At 49.7% G+C, this 21,990-nt stretch overlaps 1 long non-coding RNA gene across 1 annotated transcript in view; it reads left to right on the plus strand.

Annotated features, from left to right (window-relative positions):
* Window positions 1-21,990, plus strand: part of LOC105738138 — a 30,668-nt gene that overhangs the window by 4,651 nt on the left and 4,027 nt on the right. Inside the window, exons 2-4 of the long non-coding RNA XR_001113873.2 lie at window positions 17,523-17,678; window positions 20,458-20,575; window positions 21,001-21,137. This is a non-coding gene — a long non-coding RNA (uncharacterized LOC105738138). The remainder of the gene's footprint in view (window positions 1-17,522; window positions 17,679-20,457; window positions 20,576-21,000; window positions 21,138-21,990) is intronic.

A 21,990-nucleotide genomic window follows, 5' to 3' on the forward strand; every position in this document is an offset into this window, starting at 1 on the left:
GATATTGCTTCCTTTCTTCCACAAAATACAATACTATACATGCTGTTCTGTACCTTGCATTTTTCACCTAAAAATATATTTTGTCAATCTTTCTGTTAAGTATAAGAAATCTTTTGCTCTGTTTTTACAAATAGTATTCTACTGGGTGGACCTAACAACATTTATTTTACCATTCCCTTATTTACAAGTGCCAGTTATAGGTAATCTGCTATTCTAAGCAATCTCTAAGCATCTTTTCAACCCATCCACTTGTTTCAGTCTCCTTTGTCTCCACTCTAGCGCAAGCTACCACCATCCTTTCCTGGACTCAGCAGAATAGCTTCCTAAATACTCTGCCCAAATCATCTCTTGCTCTATCTTCACGTAGTGGCTGGACTGGTATTTTCAAAACATGACTTTGATCATATCCTTCCCTTGCTTAATGACCTGCTGCAGCTTTCTTGTGGTTTCAGGGTAAAGAAAAAACTCCTCCTTATGGCCTGTGAAACCTCATTGAGTCTGGCCCTGCCTCACCCACGTCTCCCTGCTCCCCTGACCCCCTCTGCCCCCTCCTTCTCCACTCCACTCCCAGTGGCCACCTTTTAGTTCTTTGCATATGTTGTTCCTTCTTTGTTTTTTAGATGGAGTCTCGCTCTGTTGCCCAGGCTGGAGTGCGGTGGCGTGATCTCAGCTCACTGCAAGCTCCGCCTCCTGGGTTCATGCCATTATCCTGCCTCAGCCTCCCGAGTAGCTGAGACTACAGGTGCCCGCCACCACGCCTGGCTAATTTTTTGTATTTTTAGTAGAGACGGGGTTTCACCACGTTAGCCAGGATGGTCTCGATCCCCTGACCTCGTGATCCACCCGCCTCAGCCTCCCAAAGTGCTGGGATTACAGGCGTGAGCCACCGAGCCCGGCCCATATGTTGTTCCTTCTGCATAAAACACTCCACTCTGCTCCACTCACTAAGTTCCTTTCTATGTGTCCTTCAGATCTCAGCTTCTTTGTCCACTCCTCAGGAAACCTTCCCTGAGCTCCCTGCTAGGTCAAAGCCCCAAATTAAAGGATCTCATTAGCACCACATGCTTCTCCTGCATAATCCTAGTCCCAGTTGTAAGTTCACACTCATTTGGGGGACACTTTGATAAATGTCTGGCTCCTGTTCCCATGTGGACTATGAGGTCCATGAGGGCAAAGGCCTTACCTATCTTTGCTTTCCATAAAGGCCCTGCATCTAGAAAATTGTTGACCAAATGAATGAAAGGATGAGGCATATAAGGGCCCCAGCAGAGAACCTGACACGTAGTAGGTGCTCAAGAAATGTTGCTTTCCTCTTTCTTGCATTCACTGTCTTTGCTCTGGAGCCTGTAATGGGTTGCCTTCCATGTGCGCTACTCAACAACGCTGCTCTCTAAACACTCAGCCTGTGGCCCTTGCTTGGGCTTCTCCTTTCTTGATATGACTCATTTAATGGCTGATCATTTCTTCCTCCTGAAAATCCTCTCTTGTCTTGGCTTGATGCCCTGGGATCCCTTTACCCATGGTGGCTTCCTCTTTACTTTCTCTTCCTCTGCCTACCCCGAGATGTTGGGATTCCTCAGGTTTTATCCCAAACCCCTTCCCCTCTCATTCTATACACTCTCTTTTGAGCCATCTCATCTATGCTCATAGCTTCCATCACCATATATGTCAAACTTTGAGTCTCCTGCTCAGGTTTTTGTAATATGCCTCAGGCCCCCGTATTAAATGCCAGCCTCTGCCTCTAGAATGTAAGTGGAGCGAGACAGCAGAGATTGTGTCTATGTTTGCTTATTACAGTGTCCCCAGCCTCTGAAGCAGTGCTTGGCACATAGTAGTCACCCAATAAATACATATTGTCAAATACATAAATGGCAGGGCCCATGTTAGGATGGAGACAGCTGCCTTCTCCAGAGGCAGCCTTTTTCTTGGCAAGGCAGTGGGGCAGAGAAAGAGGCTAGGTGCTAAATGTCATGTCCTGGCTTTTCTCATGCTGGGCCTTAGCAGATATCTCACACCTACAATCAGGATGAAAGATGAAATTCCAAGCAGGATTTGCACCCAGGAGCCAGCAGTCTGTGAATCAGCAAACTGTCCTATGGGGTTGTTTCACCCCATTTGCAAACCATAAGGCAGCCTTTGAGAGAGAAGGCAGCTCAACAGAACATGTGCTATCATCATGTCCAGCCGAGTAGCCTTTAAGGGGAGCAAATAGCTGGCCACATAGTGTGGCAATGTTGTCAGAGGGGAGGAGGGCACTAGGCTGAGGCTGCACCTGCCAGGATATGTAGATGACATTGAATCCACCTGCGCCACTGAAGAGGGGAGCCAGACCACCCTGCTCCCAAACCCAGGGCCTTTCCAACAAAGGTCAATGGTGGAGGAAAGCCAGGTTGAGTGGGCAGAGGAATTCTGCTTATAGCCCTGACACACTGCCTGTGGCACAGCCTCCTACAACAGACCGGCCTGTAAGGCCAGGTCCTGCCTGGTCTGCCATGAGAACTGACACAAAAGTATAGACCATTCTAAGTCAGAGCTGAGGAGGCCCTTTGAACCCTAGTTCCACCCACCTCATGATTCCGATGGAAAAGCTGAGGTTTAGGTTCAGGCAGAGACTGTCCTGTATTTGGTAACTAGCAAGCCAGGGCGTCTGGCTTCTCTCTTAGCCTTTAGCCTGCTTGGCCCTACAGACTTGATAGTTTCTTCCTGCTTACGTTTTAGAGGGAAGAGACAGACCACAATTTTAAAAAGAATATGCAAGTAAAATATATAGCATGAAAGATGGTGGCAAGGGTTATGGAAAAGAAGAAAGTAGTAGAGGGGGAATGAGGGTGCTAGGGTTTGTGATTTTAGATGGCGTCAAGGGAGCACTGGAGCGAAGCCTGGGGGAGGTGAGTGAGTGCACTTGCTCTCTCTACAGTGTACTGTGAGGACACCCGAGACAGAGCCTGAACCTCCAGACTGCCCCCAACAGGGCCATGGTCAGAGGGCCTCCTGGGAGGTTTGCCTATGGATTTTGGCCTGGCCACAGGGACGGGAATAAGCATATCTTCTGAAACTGAGGCTGTACGCAGAACCAAAGGCCTATGACACCCTAGGTCAGGTAATATTAATAATAACAGTAGTAGTAATAATAATAATAGCACCATTTTATCTGCATTGAGCACATACCATATGCCAGGCACTGTTTCCAGCACGTTACATGTGTTATCTATCTTATTCCATTCACACAATGACCCTATGAAAACAGCGCTGTTCTAATGCCCATTTCATAGATGAGAAAACAAAGTCTCAGAGTGGTTACAGAACTTGCCCAAGGTCACAAAGCTAATGAGCAGCAGAGTTGTGCTTTGATCCTAGGTCTTTGGACTCCAGAGCCCATGTTTTATAGACAGAAGCAGGTTTTAGCCATCTGGGCTGGAACGTGTGTCAAGAAACAGAGGGTAGATGAGATGATCTCTTGGGTCCTCTGCTGTGGTCCTAAGGGCCAGGCAGCTCAGAGGCAGTTGAAAGTGATGTCTAACATGGAAGCCAACCTGGGGTAGGATTGTGTCTGAGGCCTGTACAGAAGAGGTAGGCTTCATCTTCTCTGGAATGTGAGCTCCGTTAACACAAAGCCTTGTCTGTCTGGTCTGCTGCTCTATCTCCAGTGCCTGACACTTAGTCAGTGATCAATAAATATTGGAGTAAATGAGTGAATATAAGAATGAACCAATAATTCACTCTCACTTATCGAAGGTGGGCCCAACCATAGACATTGCCATCTTTCCAAACAACCAGGGCATCTGGACTTGTGTCTCCCTGAGAATGTGAGGCAAAGAAAGAAGGCATGGCAGAACTAGGAGCAAGGGAGATGCTGCTGGGGTCAGGAGCCAGGACAGAGCCCAGAGCTGAGGACTGGGACAGTGATGGGTGCAGAGAGGCCACCCTTTGTGAACACAGTTCTGAGTGCTTTACATATGCCTCCTCATATCATCCTTCCCACAGCTTTGGGAGATAGAGATTGCTACCTCACAGAAAGATGAGGAGACTGAGGCATAGAGAGGCTAAATGACTTGCCATGGATCATACAAGCATTATGGGGTGGAGCTGGGTTTAAACTGGGATTGGCAAGGCAGGCCAATTGATTTGTGTGGTCCCTGACTGGGGTGCAGTTAGAAACTCTCTCCCCTCTGCTGTCTACCTTCCCCCATCCCAACATCCCAAGCTCCTTTGCTCTGCAGCTGTCTCCAAACCTCAGCCTGGGAGCTGGACCCTGCCTCTTCAGTCTCCCTAAAGAGTGGAGACTCCATTGCAGCAGATTTTCCCTCCCTCCCTCCCTCCTTCCCTCCCTCCATGTACCCTAGAGGTCTGAGGTCAGGGCAAAGCCAGCACCAGCAGTAAAGAACAGAGCTGGAGTGAGACAGATCTGGGTTTAAGTCCTGGTTCTCCCACTTAATACCTCAGAGAGGAAGAACTACCTTGCTGAGCCTCAGTGTCCTCCTCTATACATATGGGATAATATCACCCATGTCATGGGGTTGTGGGGACTAACTGAAATCACTCAGGGGAAGGAACTGGATTCCAGGTGAGCTGGAGACAGGAAGAGGCAGTCGTAATAGTCCACCACATTACAGCTTACACAGCATGTTTCCATTAATTTCTAGGCTCCCCTTTTTTTCTGTATAACCATTCTATTGGGTAAAGTTATTGTCCCTCTTTCGTAAATGAGAACGCTGGGGCTTGGAAGTGACTTGCTAACCAAAGGCATGCAGTCTGGAAGTCGCAAGGCAGACATTCTAAGCTAGATGCCTGTGACGCCCGAGTGTGTGGGGAGCCCCCTTCACCTTCCAAGGCGAGCACTCCTTTACCCTCCAATATCAAGTTTGGTGGTGACAGTACTCGTCTTCTAAACGGCTGGTTCTCCTGATCCTCTCCTCCAAAGCAAGACTCAGTGGTGCACTGAGAGGATCTCCTCCAGGCCACAGCCCCCCTCACTCTGCAGTAGCAGCAATGAGGAAAGGAAAATGGTTTACCCAGCACAGGATGGGAGAGTCAAGCATGGTCACAATGAGGGCCAGAGAACGAGCAGGAGGTAAGCAGGAACCCTGAAGTAGTGCACCTCACACCTAGGAAAAACCATGTCTTTGGCCATCTTTAGAGGCGGCTTACCAGAGAAGCTGCAACAAGACACTTCCCCGTTGTCAGGTCATAGCAGTCAGCCTCTGTGCGTAGCTCTGTCTCATACTGTGAACTTGTTCTTTGTATAGAATGGGTCTCTTTTCTGCTGTAGCCCGTGAGGTTTTTTTGCTTATCTTTGATGGTCTGTGAATTTCCCACAAAGTGTCTAGGTATAGACTTATTTTATTTATTTTGATTAGTCCTTGGCCTGCCCTTTCTGCCTGAAACTCATACCTCTTTTCCTTTCTGAAAACTTCTCAGCTATCATCTCTCAGTGATTGCCTCCTCACCATTATCTGTTTGGAGCTTCTGTTAGACTTAGGCCGGAGCCCCTCAATGCCAACCTTCATGCCTACTAACTGCTCTTTCAAAGTTCGTTTCTATGCTGGTGTGAATCCCTCAGCACTAGCCCACAATTCTCTAATTCTCTAATCCAAGCTAGAGCTATCCCATTCATTGAAGTTTGCTTTCTTTTTATTTCGATGACTATATTTTTGACTTCCAAAGTTTCTACTTGATTTTCTCTTTTTATCTCTCTTCCTGTTTTTGTGCAATCCTATTTTGTCCTTTTAAGGAATATCATTCCTTCATTTCTCTCTGTGTGCATCCTAGGCATGCTTATTTTCAAAATCTGTCAGCCTATTCTCTAAAACTCATCTGGAGTAAATTTATGTGCTGATTGTAGATTTTGCTGGCTCTCCCTGAGCATTAGATTTCTTTACGTGTTTTGGAATTTTGGTTTGCAGAGGGAGTGTTGGTGTTGTTTTGTTTGTGTTTGTGTCTTATTGTCTTTCTCTCTCAGTGCTTACCCCTCCCTGTCTGGTGGTTTCATGGCGGCCTCCACTGGCCCCTCCAGACCCCTCAGCCCAGAATCCAATTTTATGACACTCAGGTCTCTTGCCCTGTAGGAGATGTTGGGGGCATTCTCCTGCTTCAGTGTAGAACCTTGGGACTCGGTTCACTTCCTTGTCATGAGGTCGAGTCTGCCTCCACCCAGCTCCTCATGGCCCAGGCTGCCTTGTAGTCAGAACTCCCAGAAGCAGCTGGAAGCTGTCTTTTCCAGCTCGTAAGGGGAGAGCCCTGCCCCTCCTCCCCCTGGTTTCTGCCTCCCATCCCACAATGGAGCACTTGTAGTACTCACAGGAGCTGAGCCCTAGCCACTCCTGCCCACCCCCCGCCACGGCGTCCGTGTTCTGACCCAGGGGCTGGCAGGCTACAGCTGTGCTGGTTGCTTTGCATTTCTGTGTGTCCTCTCTATATCTCATTTTTTCAGCCTGATTCTGTCTTTGGGGTTTTCTCTTTTTACAGTGTATTGATCTTCCATCACTCCGTGCTTGGTACAGAGGGGCTCTGTTGCCATCTTAACTGGAAATGTACTCTAATTGTGTACTGTATATACCATAACCAGAAATGATTTAACCAATCCCCCGTTGTTACACTTTTATGTTGTTTGCCATTTGGGGCTAGTACAAACAAGAAGGCAATACACATCCTTAATGCACTTGTCTAATTCCTAATGCGAAGTTGTGAGATCAAAGGGTAGCCATGTTTCCATTTGATACACATTTCATTTTGTATGTACTACCCCAACCATCACCACCACCACCAATACACCATCGCTGGCATCTGGTTTGTTGAACAGAACAAGGGAAACCCTGGAAATAAATGAGACCGTGCTGTCGTAAAGTCCAACTTAGTGTACACAAGTGAGGCATTCTTAGACAACTTCTTCCCTGTTCCCATCTCTTTTGGAGCCCCAGCTCCTTCTCATGGGTTATTTCATTTAATCTTCATGACATCCCTACGGGATAGGGAAATCTCATTTTGCAGAGGAGTAAGCCAAGGCTCAGAGAGGTAAGACTACCTCCTAAGCTTTTACTGATAGGAAGAGGAGTCCACATGAAGTTGAGGAGAAAGGTGGGGTGCTCCCCAGTCCACTGAGCTGCAGAAGGGAGGCCTTCCGGCCTTCACTGATCCATATGCTTAGGAATTTGGCTGCCTCCATGAGACCATGGTACAGCGATTGTGGGCAACTCCTAATTGTCTGGGTTTAGGCACACTGGGGCAGCCTCCACTGTGCGTGGGATAAATGCTGGCTTTGCAACTCAGGCTCAGCCCCTCTGTAGTTAAGTAATGATGAGCTCCTCCTTATCCTCCCATTTTTCAATGGGAGATAGCCGGGTATAGTGAGAGCACACAGGCTCTGGATTCAGTTAAAAACCAGCTCTGCCACTTTCCTGCTGCTTGACCTTGGCAAGCCACCTCACTTCTGTGGGTCTCAGTTTCCACATCTGTAATGTGGGGTAATAAGGCTTCTCTTGGAGAGGCATTGTTAAGATGAAAGAAAGACCGGCATGCCTGGCACATGGTAGAGATTCAAATAAAGCTTGTTTCTGACAAGGGTGAAAGGTCACATAGCTAAGCCTGCTCAGCCAATCAGCTGGGGCCACACCCTGTCCTGACTCCACACTCAGTGTTCTTCCCAATGCAACTGTCTGGGCCTCTTTCAGCTATTTGTTTCATTGTCCTGTCCCACTATGTTCCCTCCTGCCAAAAAGAAAGAACCATCCCAAGGAGCTGAAGCTCTGGCCTCTGTGCATGCTCCCACAGCTTCTGCTGGGCTGCCTGACACGAGCATGGGCCTTGAAAGCTTCACACCTGCCCCTGGACCCCACCACAGGTGTGAGCCTGGATGCGTGACTCTGCAAGATGCTACATACTGAGAGGACTGGAAGTTTGAGATTACTGCAGAGTGGTGGCTGCTGATAGGGCCTCCGGCCTGCCCACTGCCTAGGCCTGTATCCCTCAAACAAGTCTCCCCTGCTCTCTTGGAGGCACTGCCCGCAGCCTGTTGGAAGATCACAAAAAGCAAGAATTGGCCCTTCCTCCTCTGGCAGAGCCTGCATAGCCTCTGGGAGGCAATTAGGGCTTGGGCCTGCCTTGGGAATTCCCAAGGGTACCCAAAAACACTTCAAAGTCACAAGCCCATCTGCCTGCTTCACCCTGGGGGAGAGGGGCAAGGGGGGCGTATTGCAATCACTCCCCAGGTGGGAAGCTGAGGAGACCAGTCTCAGGCCCACGGTGGCCTGGGATGGAAACTCTGGCCATGTGGGGTTCTGCCTTTGCACAGTGCTTTGGCACATGAAGATATCTGGTTGTGGGCTCAGTGTGAGGGAATGGGGTGCTGGTGAGCAGAGGTGAGGCAGGGATACTTGGAGTCCCAAGTGCCTGCAGCTCTCACAGCTTATGACCTGGGTCTCAAGATAGGCAGAAAGACTCTGTCACAGGGAGGTGGCACTGGTACCTCATGAGATTAGAACTGAAGACCCAGGCCCTTCCAGCCTGGTCACTGGCACACTCCTAAGGTGCTCTCTGCCCGTCACTGGCGGTTAGTGCTCCTAGAGCTCTGTGCCAGGCCCACCTCTCTTCCATCCTTCACATGCCTCTGGTGTGACCTCATCCACCCCTCAGATTGCAGCTACCACCTCTGTACTAATAAGAGTTCCGATGAAGTGAGTGCTAACTCTGTGCCAGGCACTGTTCTAAACATTGTGCTTGTGTCAGTTCATTTAATCTTCACAGCAACCTAATGAGGTTGACCCTAATATTACACCATCATACAGATGAAGAAGACAATGAGGTCTGGGAGGCTATGGAACTTGCTAGGAAGAGGCTGATGACTCCCAAACTGCTCTCTTTCGAGCTGGTTTCTCTTCTCATCTCCTTTCTTCCTATTGCTCATGGCACACCTAGGCTGGAATGTCCCACAAGCTCCTCAAACCCACCACAGCCAAAACTGCACTGACATTTCTCCTGTACCCACACCCCATCTCAAAATCCTCCTTCTCCCAGAAGCCTCATCCCCCACAGTGACTCTCCCATCTACTCCATCCCTGGGTGGTATATCTTGCATTCCTTTCTCTTCCCCCTGCAACACCTCGAGGGTCTTCAGTCCCACCCATTCACATTTCTTCAATCTCCCTCCTCTTTTTCTCCTTCCTCCGTGATCCTTCCCCCAGGGTCTTCTTCTCCTCCTTCTTCTTTAGTTTTATTTTAATTAATACATGATAATTTTGCGTATTTATGGGGTGTAGTGATGTTTCCATACATGTATACATTGTGTAGTGATCAAATCAGGGTAATTCACATAACCATCATTGAAGCATTTATCATTTCTTTGTGGTGGGGACATTCAAAATCCTCTCTTCTAGATATTTTGCAAGATACACTGCACGATTGTTAACTGCATGGCCTTGCTGCACAGTAGCACACCAGAGCTTACTCCTCCTGTCTAATTGTAGCATAGTTACAGTTGGAACAATCTCTCCGCATCTTCCCTCCCCAGCCTGTGGGAGCCATTGTTCTACTCTCTACTTCTGTAAGATCAACTTTTTTAGATTCTTCATCTCATATCTCTACTTTTGTCTTCTCCCCTCACATTTATCTTCCACACTGCCATGGGAAAGGCCCGTGGCCCATCCCCTGCTCAAAATCCTTCTATGGTTTCCCATGGTCTACAGGATCAAGGCCAAATTCCTGATCCTAACATGCAGGGGCCCCCACAGTGGGAACAACTACCTGTTGAACTTCACCCTTTACTTTCCCAGCCACTCCCTCTAGCCAATCTGGCCTCCTTGCTGTCCCTTCCAAGGTAACTTTCAATGCCTTGAACTCCTGTCTTTGGCATACTCCATCCCATCCCCACACTCCTCCACACCCTTGGAATACTCTCCTTCTTCCCATCCACCTGTCCTGAATGTCCATCCCAAATGCCACCTTCTCGGTGAAGCCTTCCTGTCCTCTCCTGTTGAAAGTACTCTTGGCTGTTTTGAGACTGCAGCAGTGTAATACGGAGATCGGACAGACCATGAGATTTGGAGACAAAACTGAGCCGTGGGACATCTGAGAAGGCCCTTTAATCACTCTGCCTCAGTGTCCTTCCTTATAAAATGCAGCCATGAATACCTCTCCTCTGGGTTGTGTGAGGGTGGAATAAGAGGCAGCAGGCAAAGCTGGGCACACAGTGAACAGGCCTTGGGAGCGCCCATCACCTCTTCCCAGGGGCACTCCATGTCCACAGCCCTCTGCGCCACAGCACACTGCCAAGGACTGTTCTACCACCCCGACCCCTGAGATTGTTTCTCTATCTTTGCTTTCTTCCTAGCCCAGCATGCAGTGGTCCTCAGAAATCCCTGAGGGAGGAAAGTCCTGACAGGAAACCCCCTTTCTGGGCAGCCTCAGTTTGGGGCCTGATGGTAGAGAATTTCCCCAGTCTTAACAAGTGAGGCCTGCATCATTGTGTTGTACAGGTCAAGGTGGGTTGTTCTGGTTCCACTGAGCACTGAAGACTCCAGGAGTAACAAGCCCCCATCCTTTGCTGGCTGGAGAGGCTGACATGACATGGTCATCTCCCCTAAGAAAGGGTACTTGGCCTGAGCAGCACTGGGCTCTGGGACCAAGGTATGTGAGCTCTGGTCACAGAAAACCTGTTCTTAGAGGAGACCTGGATACCTTGTTCCTGGATTTATCAACTATTAGCTTTTCTCCCCTGGGCCATGGGTCCAAGAACCAATGGAGCATTTCTGGGTTTGAGCAATCTGTACTTCCCTCTGTTCTTCCCCCCAACCTGATCAAAGCTCACTCTTGGACCTTACTCCCCTGTTCCTTTAACAGCAAGTTTAGAAGCATGGTCATGGGGGCTAGAGTGCCCAGACAATCCAGCTGAGCCCAACAGGACAGAGAATAAGCATTCCCTTATATGTGATTGAGTCATCAGTCACAAATCACATTCCCTGATTCAGAGACTCTCAGAGTAGCAGTGCTAGGGCAGTTCCATATACCTTTCTCCTTGCATTGCAGCTGGGCATACTGAGGTCCAGAGAGGGTGAGGGACTGATTCAGATCGCACAGCAAGACAGCAGTGGAACCCAGACCTCCAGACTCCCAGCCCAGGGCCATTTTTCCCACATCCAGGACTCTATCTGAGAAAGTGATGGTAACTGGTAGGAGAAGCTGGGGGTGGGGGCTGCAGGAGGCAGGAACTTGAGGGGAGGAATGTGGGATTGGAAGGTGGAGGGGAAGCAAAGCCCCCAGCGCTGAGTGGCGGCCCACCCTGGAGACATCAGCCTAGCTATCACACTGCTTCCTTTGCTGAGGATTAGCACAAACATCCCCCAGCTGTGGCCCTCCCTGCTGGCCAGCTGTGCAGGCTTTGGGTGGCGCGCCCCAGATGCAGGAGGCCTCAGGCTGGAGGCTGGACTTTCTCTCTTGTGACGTTGTGTGCTCTCCCGGCATCCAGAGGGCATGGGCCAGCCTCTGGCTCATCTCTGCTGTCAAGCCCGGTGAAGGACAGTCAACACTCCTGACTGATCAAAGGCACTCCCACCTTCTGGCCCCAGGAGTGCCGGGGCCGAAGGGGAGTGGGAGAGCTCAGATGCCATCCTGTCATGCTTTGAAGTCCCAGTGCATTCTGGGATAGAACTTGCTGTGGAGTGAGACCTCTGGAACACAAACTTAACAAAAATTCCTGACATGTGTTATGATGGAGGCAGGAGAGCCGAGTCCTGACACCTTTGGCCAGACCTTTCACCTCTCTGAGCCTTGCCCTTTCCAACTGGGCCAGGAGGGCACTGGATTCTGCAGAGTAAAGGCCAGACCAGCTTGCCATCCCATGACTCTGAGTTTCTCTTTCTTCTCTCAGAGGCCAGGTGGGCAGGGTGGCCCAGAAAAGGCTTATGGGCAGGAATAGAGGTAGTCTGGTACCAAAGACAGGGTGCGTGGGATAGCTGGGTGTGGGGGATATTTATTCATTCATTTATTCATTCATCCATCCATGGAGCACCTACTGCATTCCTTAGCCCAAGGACTTGGAAATTGGGCACCCTAACATGCTGCTCCACTACTCAAGGGACCTATTAATAGATTCTGAACTGGCTCCTCCCCTCACCGTGCATTGCCTCTGTTCTAGAGCTAGGATGGGCACACTGGTTTGTGACTTTTAGCCATCGGGGGCCATATCCAGCAGAGGTTTTGGTTGAATCTGAGTCCAAAAATAGATTGACTGGAAAGCTTTGGGATGGCTCACAGTCTTGTTGGGGAAGGGGGAGAACCAACCTCAGAGAAAGGGCAGGCACCCAACGAGGCAGGGAAGCATGTTACAGAACCAAGGGACAGTCAGGCTCATACACTACTTCCAGTACTGCTTCTCCTCACCCGACCCCTGCCAATGGACCCTGACATTGGGATTCATTTCTGAAATGCTTCTTTCCATGAGGAGTATCTGGCTGTCTGTCAGGGGGCTTGAGGAGGGAGCTCTTTGAGCTTCTGGCCTTCCCCCCTCCCTCCCTGAACTCTCTCCAGCTACTGCAGCCTATGCTCAAGCTGATATTGTTTTCTAACTGACCAAGCTCTTTGGCTTCTCCAAGTGCCCCAGCCAGCCCTGGGCTTTCTGAACTCACTATGTCTCCAAATAACTTCTTTTTCCCCTCCATGTATGTCCTTTAGGGCCACAACTAAAGGGGCCAACACAGACATCTCCCTCACTGGTCTTGATCATTTTGTGCCTGGCCCCAGCCTAATTTAAAGCCCTGTAAACTAGTACATGTCATGACCTCAGGGTAAAGGTGAAACCCCCTGCCATCTGCTGAGGGGGTGGGGGGGCACCTGCTGGAGGAATGGTACAGTCCAGACCCATGATTGCCCCAGGAGAATCAGCCAGATGCGAGCCAGTCTGCTCAAAGCCCTGGAGGCTGAGAGGTCTGGTGGCAGCCTGTCAAGGAACCAACCGTGCAGGGGGCTGGCCAGGCTGGATGTGGGAACCACACTGGAGACTTATTGGCGCGGATCCCTCTCATAGCTATGCTACAAGCCCTCTTACCAGATGCAAAGGGGATCTTCTGTTCTCCACAAGGGCAACATCCTAACAAGGTGGGGGTAAAACCGGCCTTGGGAAATTAGAGACATTACGTGACTTGCTGAAGGTTATGTAGATGATAATGAGCAGAGCTGGAACTCCCCAGTCCTCAGTCAGCAACAAAGCACTCTAGCAAAGACCACATTGTAACAACTCCCCCAGATAGCTTTCAGGAGTCCCCAATTCCCCGCCAGCCCCCTGCCTCAGGCCTTAACTACTTCATCAGAACCACAGTGTGTCCAAGCTTGAAGAGACCTCAGAGATCAGTAGCCTAGCCCTCCCCTCACACACACACGTACACGCACACACAAGTACAGCTGGAAAATTGAGGCTTGGGGAGGGAAAGGAGAATGCCAAAGATCGGCAAGCGGGTTGATGGGTCTAGAAGCCAGATCCCTGGGCTTCTCTGGCAGCCATGGTTCTGTGTACAGGCCCGGCTACATTCCTGTCCTTATCTTACAACCTAGTCGCAGCAGCTATTCCTACCTGTCCTCTTTTCATCCTGTCCTCAAGCTTTGCATTCAGGGCAGAACCTACTGCTGGAGAAGTCCCTGCCCTCCACCTGAGCACCCATGGATCGGCTGGTGCCCCCACAGCTACCCCTGGTGGAAGAGCCACCCCACTTCCGGCCCACTTCCTTCTCTTTTAATAGCATGTGTGAAGAAGAAGCTGTTGGTGCCAAAGAGATTCCAAGAAAATAGGTAGGCCCAGGCCAGGCAGCCCAGGCTGCTAATGCAAAGAGGCAGCTCCTACCCTTCCATCAAAGCCCTGGAATCCAGAACTGCAAAGGCCCCAGGGAGGAAGTAAAAGGAAGCTGAGTTGCTAAGTGGCCTGCCCCCATGCTCCACCCCACTGCAGATGCCTGGCTGGTTGGAGAGGAGGGGACTAGCAGAGGAATGATGATAACCATCCTTCCCATCTGGACGGCCCTTTCACACACCACTAACAGGCTTCCCTCCCCTTCTCTTGTCCCAGCCACACAAAAGGCTTGGTAATTATCCCCAGTAGCCAGATGGAGGCTCAGAGAAGACAAGAAACCTGCCTGAGGTTGCACAGCTAGTTGGTGGTGGTATTAAGCACAATTTGCAATCCAGGAATCCATGTCCCATGCATATTCCCCTTAGCTTTCACCTGGCTTACAAACCCAGGCCTTAGGCTCCTGGATCTCTGCCCCAGCCAGAGGGCAAAGGGGATAGGGCACCCAGGTTGGGAGGGACTGTAATAGAAGAGGGTTTAAGATGGGGGAGGGCACTGAGGACCAGAATGATTGAAAAAAGCAAGTCTACCCCTGTCCCAAGTTTCCCTCATTGCCCTCTAGACTGAAGAACTTTGTTTAGCTTTTCTTTTAGAGCAGATCTGCTGGAAACACACTCTCTTAATTTTTCTTCATCTGGGAATGTCTTTACTTCTGCTTCCTTCCTGAATGATATTTTCACTGGATATTGAACTTTCTGGGTTGACAGTTCTTTTCTTCTGGAATTTAAAAAATACCGTGGCACTTCCTCTGGTCTCCATGGTTTCAGGCAAGAAATCCACCATCATTCATACTCAGGTCTCTTCTGACTTCAAGGGCCTGCTCCAAACGAGGCCAGGCAGGGTAGCAGAAAGAACTCTGGAGGACTGGCAGTTGAGCCACAGCTCCACCACTTCCTATCCATGTGACATCGCATGAGTCCCTCCACCATTCCCAACCTCAGCTTTTACATTGCTGCTATAAAAGGGTGGGACTGGATTGTCACACTAAAGACCCTGACATTCCCTGGGTCTCTGAGAACTATCTAATTCCCAGGGGTGCCAAGCTCCTGGTGATGAGGAAAGAGACCCCACAGAGACACCCTCTGTCCCTGCTTTCCTTGGGGGATGTGGCTTGAGTCTTGTACTTTTTGCTCCCTCGACTCACGCCTGCCCTGGCCTCACCTGGCCCATTGAGGCAGGGAGGGTTCTTAGGATGTCTCAGGCTTCCCAACCCAGCTCTCAAATCCTGAGCAACCAGGGGAACCCTCTCTTTCCCTCTCATCAGGGCCGTTGCAGAGCACTCCTTCAGTGGGCAGGGGGGCAATCTCCAGGACCACCCAATGTCCCTCCCCATCCTACCCACCCTACAGTACAGTCTAACTGCTGGGCTCTCCCAGTCACTGCCATGCTGTTTTCATGCTTCCATTTTGTTCCCTCTGCCTTGGAAATCCTTTCTCCCTTGTCTACTTGGCAGGGTCTTGCAGAAGCAATACTAGCTCTTTACTTTACTTCTCTCTGCCTCGGTTTTCTCATCTGTAAATCAGAGATGACAATAATAGTAATAATACCTACCCCATAAAGTCATTGGGAAGATCAAACAAGCTACTCCCTATGAAATCCTTTGAATAGTGGTTGGCCCATAGTAAATATTCAATAGATACTAGCTTTTTATTACAGTTATCATTAACACTATTATAGTGTGATGGTTAAGTGCACAGACCTTAGAATCAGACTTCTTTTGTACAAATCCCCTGTGCCACCTCAACCAACTACTTGACCTCTATGTGCTTCAATACTCTCATCTTTAAAAGGCAGTTAATAATAGCCCCACCTCGTAAGGTTGTTATGAGGATCAAATAAGACAACACTTTGCACAGAGCCTGACACATAGTAAAGCCCTCAAAAAATGTTAGCTGTGATGATAAGGATGCTTGTCAACAATTCAGCTTCCTTTCCTCTTGAGAAAGAGAGGCAGCAGGTACTCTTGGGGAACGTGTCCACCGGAACATGAGCTAGGGAGAGACACCCATGCACCCATGCAACTCTTAGACCACATCAGGTTCCTGGTTCTGGCTTGTGAGATTCCCCACCTCTGTGACTTCATGTGGCCTGTTCTCTATGCCTAAGTTGCCCTGTCCCCAGGCCAAGTTCCAAGGCCTCACCTTTGGGAGGCCTCCCGCAGTTCCTGCATGTTGACTGAATTCCAGGTTCCTGTAGGACACACCCAACAGGCCATCTGAAGCTCCATCCGATGCTCCCCAAGGTCTGCTTGGGGTGGAGTTAGTTCTGCACTGTAGCCCTTGAGTCTGGTCCTGGCTCTGCCCCCTGACTTTCTGTGTGACTTGGGGTCAGTGTCTTTTCCTTTCTGGGCCTTGCTTTTTCATCTATAACATGAGAAGTTTGGCTCAAATGGTCTTTAAGATTTCTCCCAGATGGGTAAATCCTAGCATTACTCACCACTGTCAGCCCAGGGCTAAGCTAGTCCAGTGCCTGATGTTAAACATTTGATAGGGATTCAAGCTGAGCTAAAGTGGACTGATTATAGAACCACAGAAAAATGCCTTGACCCAGTCCCTCCCATACCTCCTGTACATCCTGTCACCCAGGCTTTAGCCATCCTTGGCTGCCCAGCTCCCTAACCTCTGCAACTCAGGGCTTGAGGACAGAGCCTAGCTGCTGCCTGAAGGCTGGGCTGCTGGAGCCCCAACAGGAATATTCCTGGGCTTATTTTGGTCCCTTAAATTAGAAGGCTGGAGGTTCTAATTTACAACTCCCTGCCCGGAGCGGGAGCCTGGGCTGGGGTGGCCTGCCTCAGCTGCCAAGCATGAACCCCACTCTAGACCACAACCCAACCTCAGAGCTGCCTGTGGCCATCCCTGCATAGCAACGCCACAGACAACAAAGGCCCCTTAACCCTCCTCTTCTAGCGGCGACTGTAGCAGTGGCTGCTGCTGCCTTGGGACTCAGCAGGATGAGGCACAGAGCAGGGAATGGGCTGGCTAGGTCAAAACACTAGGAAGGCACAGATAGTTCCTGTGCCCACACTGGGCACTCACCCTTTGGGCATCTTGGCAGGGCCACAGGGGCTGCCCCCACAGAGCTAGGCCAGACGGAGAAATGTGGCCAATGGAAACTAAGGCCTGGGACCTAGAGGGCCACTGAGCTTTGAGGGAAGAGCCAGCTGTTTTCCATCTTCACTGAGTACTGAGGGAATAGAAACAGGCAGGAAAAACAGTGAGAAGAACTGCTGGTTTCAAAAGACCAGCCTTCTATCCTAGGCATACTGTGGAGAGGTGACTGGACCTCCAGCCATCCCCCTTCAATCCACCCTCCAGGCTGCCATCAGAGGTACCTTGCCAGCAAAGACTTGATCGGATTATTTCTTTAATTAAAACATTTCAATGGCTCCCTATCACCTACAGGGGAAAATCCAGCCTTCCATTCAAGGAGCTAAGGCCCTTCACAATGTGGCCCCAGCCTACCTTTCTGCGTCACTCCCAAGGCCTCCCCTACTCCACACACCCTACAATACAGCCACTCTGGCAGCTGGCTTTCCCCCAGACCTCCCATGCTCTTTCATGCCTCCATTTTATTCCCTCTGCCTGGGAAGTCCTTTCTCCCTTGGCTCCTTAGCAAACTCTTTTTTATGGTTGAAGCCTCAGCTCAAATATTCCCTATTCTGGTACAAAGGTAACAGTTTCCTCTCTTGTGCTTCCAGTGTTTCCCTCAGACTTTTATTCATTCAAGCAGCATGTATTGGATACCTACTATACAACAAGCATTATTCTAGGAACCAGGGATACAGTGGCAAAAATGACAAGCCATAGACCCTGCCCTCATGAAACTTCATGTAGAGGAGACATACAGCAGATCAGTAAGCTGACAAATACATAAGATGTTTGAAATAGTGTTGTGTACAAGGTGTACTGGAAAATGCTGAGTGATCTGCTTGAAGGAGGGCATCTGCAGCACCTGCTGACTTCTGTGGTGCTGACATTCCCATCATGGCTGATCTCAAGCTGGCAGTGTGAAGTCATTGAATACTGAGTTGGGAAGAGCCAGTGAAAGCCAGCTCCAGCACATTGGTACATACTAAAAAGAAAAGAAAACCAGTTAATAGAATAGAGAGCAACTGAGGCACAGAGGTGGGGAGTGTTGCTAAATTCAATTAGGTGTGGGGGGAACCAGGGAAGGCCTCTTTGAAGAGGTGACATTTAGGGGATGGCCTGAATGACAAGAGGCCAGTTATGCAAAGATCTGGGGGAAGCTCTTGGCACTTTTGGTTTTTAAAAATACTTTTTCTATTGAGGCATAATTTCCATACATTAAAGTGCACTAATCTTAAGTGTACAGCTCCATGAATACTTACATATGTATCAGCCTCTGGAACCACCACCTAGGTCGAGATATAGACCATTTTCAGCACTCCAGAAGGCTCTTGTGTGCCTCTTCCCAATCAGTAATCCCTGCCCCAAGGGAAACTACTATTTTGACTTCTCTCCCTGTAGGTTGGTTCCGCATGTTTTTGAAGTTCATATCCATGGAATATAAATATAGCATGCCATAGTATGTTCTTTCTTTATGCTGTATTTCCCTCACTTAACATCACATCTGGGAGAGCCACCCATGTTGTTACATGTTACATGTGGCCATGTTCTTTTTCACTGCTGTGTGATATTCCATTATATGACTCTTTCCTGGTACCTTCCATGTTAATGATGTTTCCCTGTCTGTCTCCTCCTCGGGGCCTGAGACAGGGCAGTGTAACACAGCACGAGCAGCTATGAGCTCTGATGTGGGCCCGAGCACTGCTGAGCTCAGGGATGTGGAGTCCTTTTCTCTGAACAGGATGTTCCCTTCTGTCTTTGTATCTGTGAAACAGATAGTGGCAAGCCCTCCTACAGATGTAGCAAAGAGTTAGCAAGATGATCCACAGCAAGCACTTAGTGGAGGCCTTGGTCTGGAGGGTCTGCTCAAGGGCACCCCAGGTGCCTTCTCCACCCTTGGCCTGTGCATTTGGCAAGCAGCAAGTATAGTTCTTGCATGCGTGTGGGGGAAACACAGCACATGTGTGATTGTATGTTGTGCTGTGAAATGACTGCCGAGATTGCTTTGGGGATGGTTGGGGTGAGGGACAGTTTTGACGGACCAGAGGCACTTCCATTGCTGAGAGGGCCTGGAATGTGAGCTGCCACAGAAAGGTCTTCAGTACCCTCCCCACCAGGCTGCACCAGGATGTATACAGGGAAAGAAAGAGGCAAGGGACTCATGATCCCTGCCACAGCGCTTGCACAGGAAGGAGTGCAGAGCATTCTTGCTGGGGTCTCTGCTCCCTCCCTGCACTCCACTTGGGGAGGGAGGCAGGGCAGAGACCATTTTCTTCAATTTACAGTTGCATGAACCTAGGTTTGGAGAAGTAAGGTCAATTTCACATAGCCTAGAAAGTGTTGGAGGAGAGATTCAAACCTAGGTGTGCTTAACTCAAAGCCACTGGGTTGAGGGCATCTTGTGAGACCTTGAGGGTGCTGACCCAGCCTCAAGGAGACAGAGTAGCTGGGCAAGCAGGCTGGGCTCTGGCCTGGAGGAAGGCCTTGGGCCTGGTGCTACCAACTGCAGAAGAGGCTGTCTGGGGAGCCCCTACCAACACATCCCACATAATGGGGCTCACCTAGGCATCACATCCTCTTTTTTCTCCCTTTACTCCCAAGAGGAGACAGTGAGCAGTGGAAGAGGAGTGCCTAAAAAGAAACACGTGTCCTCAGCATTCCAGCTACAGCTCCCTGCCTGCCCACTCCCCTGCGCCTCCCCCTCACTTCCCCACCAGCCCCTGCCCGTGAGCAGCCTTGTCCTTGGTGCTGCCACCTCTGGCTCTCCCCATACCTCCAATTTGTTTCCAGAGGCCTTCAAGGCCAGTCTTTCTTTATGACAGAGCCTCGTCCTTCATCCACTCATTATCTCTCTCTTTCCCTGGCTCCTGGGAGCCCCAGGCCAGGGAGGGAGAGTGATGGGGTGGGGACACAAGAACATGTGGCTCCCAGTCCTGACTCTGCCACAGATTCCCTGCATGCCATTGGGTCAGTCCCTTCTCTTTTCTGGCCTCTTTCCCTATCTGTGCAATGAGCCAATCTCCAAGGGCCTTGTCAGCCTTGGGTTTCTCACCAGGCAGCAGAGACTCATTGCCCTAATGGAGAGAAGCAGAATGAACTCCAGCTCGAGGTCAAGAGCAGACTGGAGAGAGAGAGAAGGCCAACTGGACTGTGTTCAAAATGGAGGCTGATTCAGGCATAAGGGCATAAAGAGGCTGGGATCTGCTCACCCTGGGCCCCTTTTCCTGTGACTGCTCCCTCAATATGCATTCAACAAGTCACTATGGAGCAGCAGCTCTGGACCAGGCAATGAGTTAGGTGCCTAGGGTACAGCAGTGAGCAAGGTGGACACGGTGCACCTGCTAAAAATTGCAGCAAACCCTTGGTTCCTCACTTTGGCCTTACCATTCCAGCCATAGCTTCTACTTCTCTTCCCTACAGACTTGGAGGAATTTGGGGCCTGATCATCCAAGGCCACACAGAGAATTAAAACTGAAAACCAGGCTCAAATTCTCATCTCCTAACCACCACTACCTCCCTACACCTTGTCAAAATTTTTCTCCCTAGAATCCTAGACTCACTGTCTGATCTGGAAGGCACTTTAATCATGCCTAAGAGCCTGGAGATTTACAAAGGAAGCTGTAACTGGGAACAATCCGGCCTGCTGGGAAGCTGCTTTTCCCAGGTACCCACAAGCAAGACACATGGCTTCACTCCTCTGTGCCCCTACAGTATTTTGTTTCCCCATGTAGGCACATCAGTGGGTGCAGGTTGCCGCCTTTCATCATTTACTCACATGCTTGTCTCTGGCACTGAACAGAGCCTGTGTCTCCTCTATCTCCGTATCTCGCAGGCCTGGGCCAGGCAGACATGGGGAAGCAATTCAGTGGGTGCCCGTGGCGTGGAATTGACCATGTTGCTCCTGAAACACAGTTTCTTTTTTTCTCTCTCTTTCTTTCTTTCTTTCTTTCTTTCTTTCTTTCTTTCTTTCTTTCTTTTCTTTCTTTCTTTCTTCTTTCTTCTTCTTTTTTCTCTTACCCTCTCTTTCTCCCCTTCCTTCCTTCCTTCTTTCCTTCCTTCCTTCCTTCCTTCCTTCCTTTTTTGAGACAGGGTCTTGCTCTATTACCCCGAGTGGAGTGGAGTGGTGCTATCTTGGCTCATTGCATCGTTGACCTCCCAAGCTCAAGTGATCCTCCCACCTCAGCCTCCCAATTATCGGGACTACAGGCACACACCACCACAGCCAGGTAACTTTTTGTATTTTTAGTAGACGGGGTTTTACCATGTTGCCCAGACTGGTCTTGAACTCCTGGCCTCAAGCGATCTACCTGCCTCAGCCTCCCAAAGTGCTGGGATTCCAGGCGTGAGCCACTGCACCCAGCCCGTGAAATGCAGTTTCTTCTGTGCCTGCCCTCAGTGAGTGAGCTCTGGAGGCAGGTGCTCTGGATTTGTGCTGTGGTTCTGTCACCAACCCCAACTTTCACAGTGACTTAACTTTTCTGTGCCTTGCTTTCCTGCTGGTAAAATATCAGCAGTTACAGTACTGATTCATGCGGTTGCTGTGATGCACCCCAAATAGTGTCTGGTACATAGTAAATGTTCAGTATTTATTACCACTATTACTACTGCTCCCAACCCTACTACTGCACTCACTACTACTACCATTTTAACTTAAGGATGTATGAAGCTATTTCCTGGATAGGCTTCCAGAAGTGGATATTCCTCATATATGATTGCCAGCCTAAAGGCTGTGAACTAGCCTCCTCTTCTCCAATTTTCTCGTGCCTAGGACTCACCTGGGGGTCTCATTAAAATGCAGGTTCTGACTCAGCAGATCTATGGTGGGGCTAGAGACCCTGCACTTCTAATGAGCTCCCAGGTAGTACTGACACTGCTGGTCCAGGGACCACACTTTCTATAGTAGCCCTTGCCAATATTAACTACCAAAGACAGCTACTGTCTATTGAAAACCCAGCAAGTGGCAGATCCTGTGGAAGTGCTCCATATGCGTTATCTCCTTGAATCCTTGCATCAGCCCTGAAGGGTATGTATTTTCATCCCTATTTTACAGATAAGAAAACTGAGGCTCAGATAAATCAA

The sequence above is a fragment of the Nomascus leucogenys genome, chromosome X (assembly GCF_006542625.1).
Source record: "Nomascus leucogenys isolate Asia chromosome X, Asia_NLE_v1, whole genome shotgun sequence".
NCBI classification, from domain to species: Eukaryota; Metazoa; Chordata; class Mammalia; order Primates; family Hylobatidae; genus Nomascus; species Nomascus leucogenys.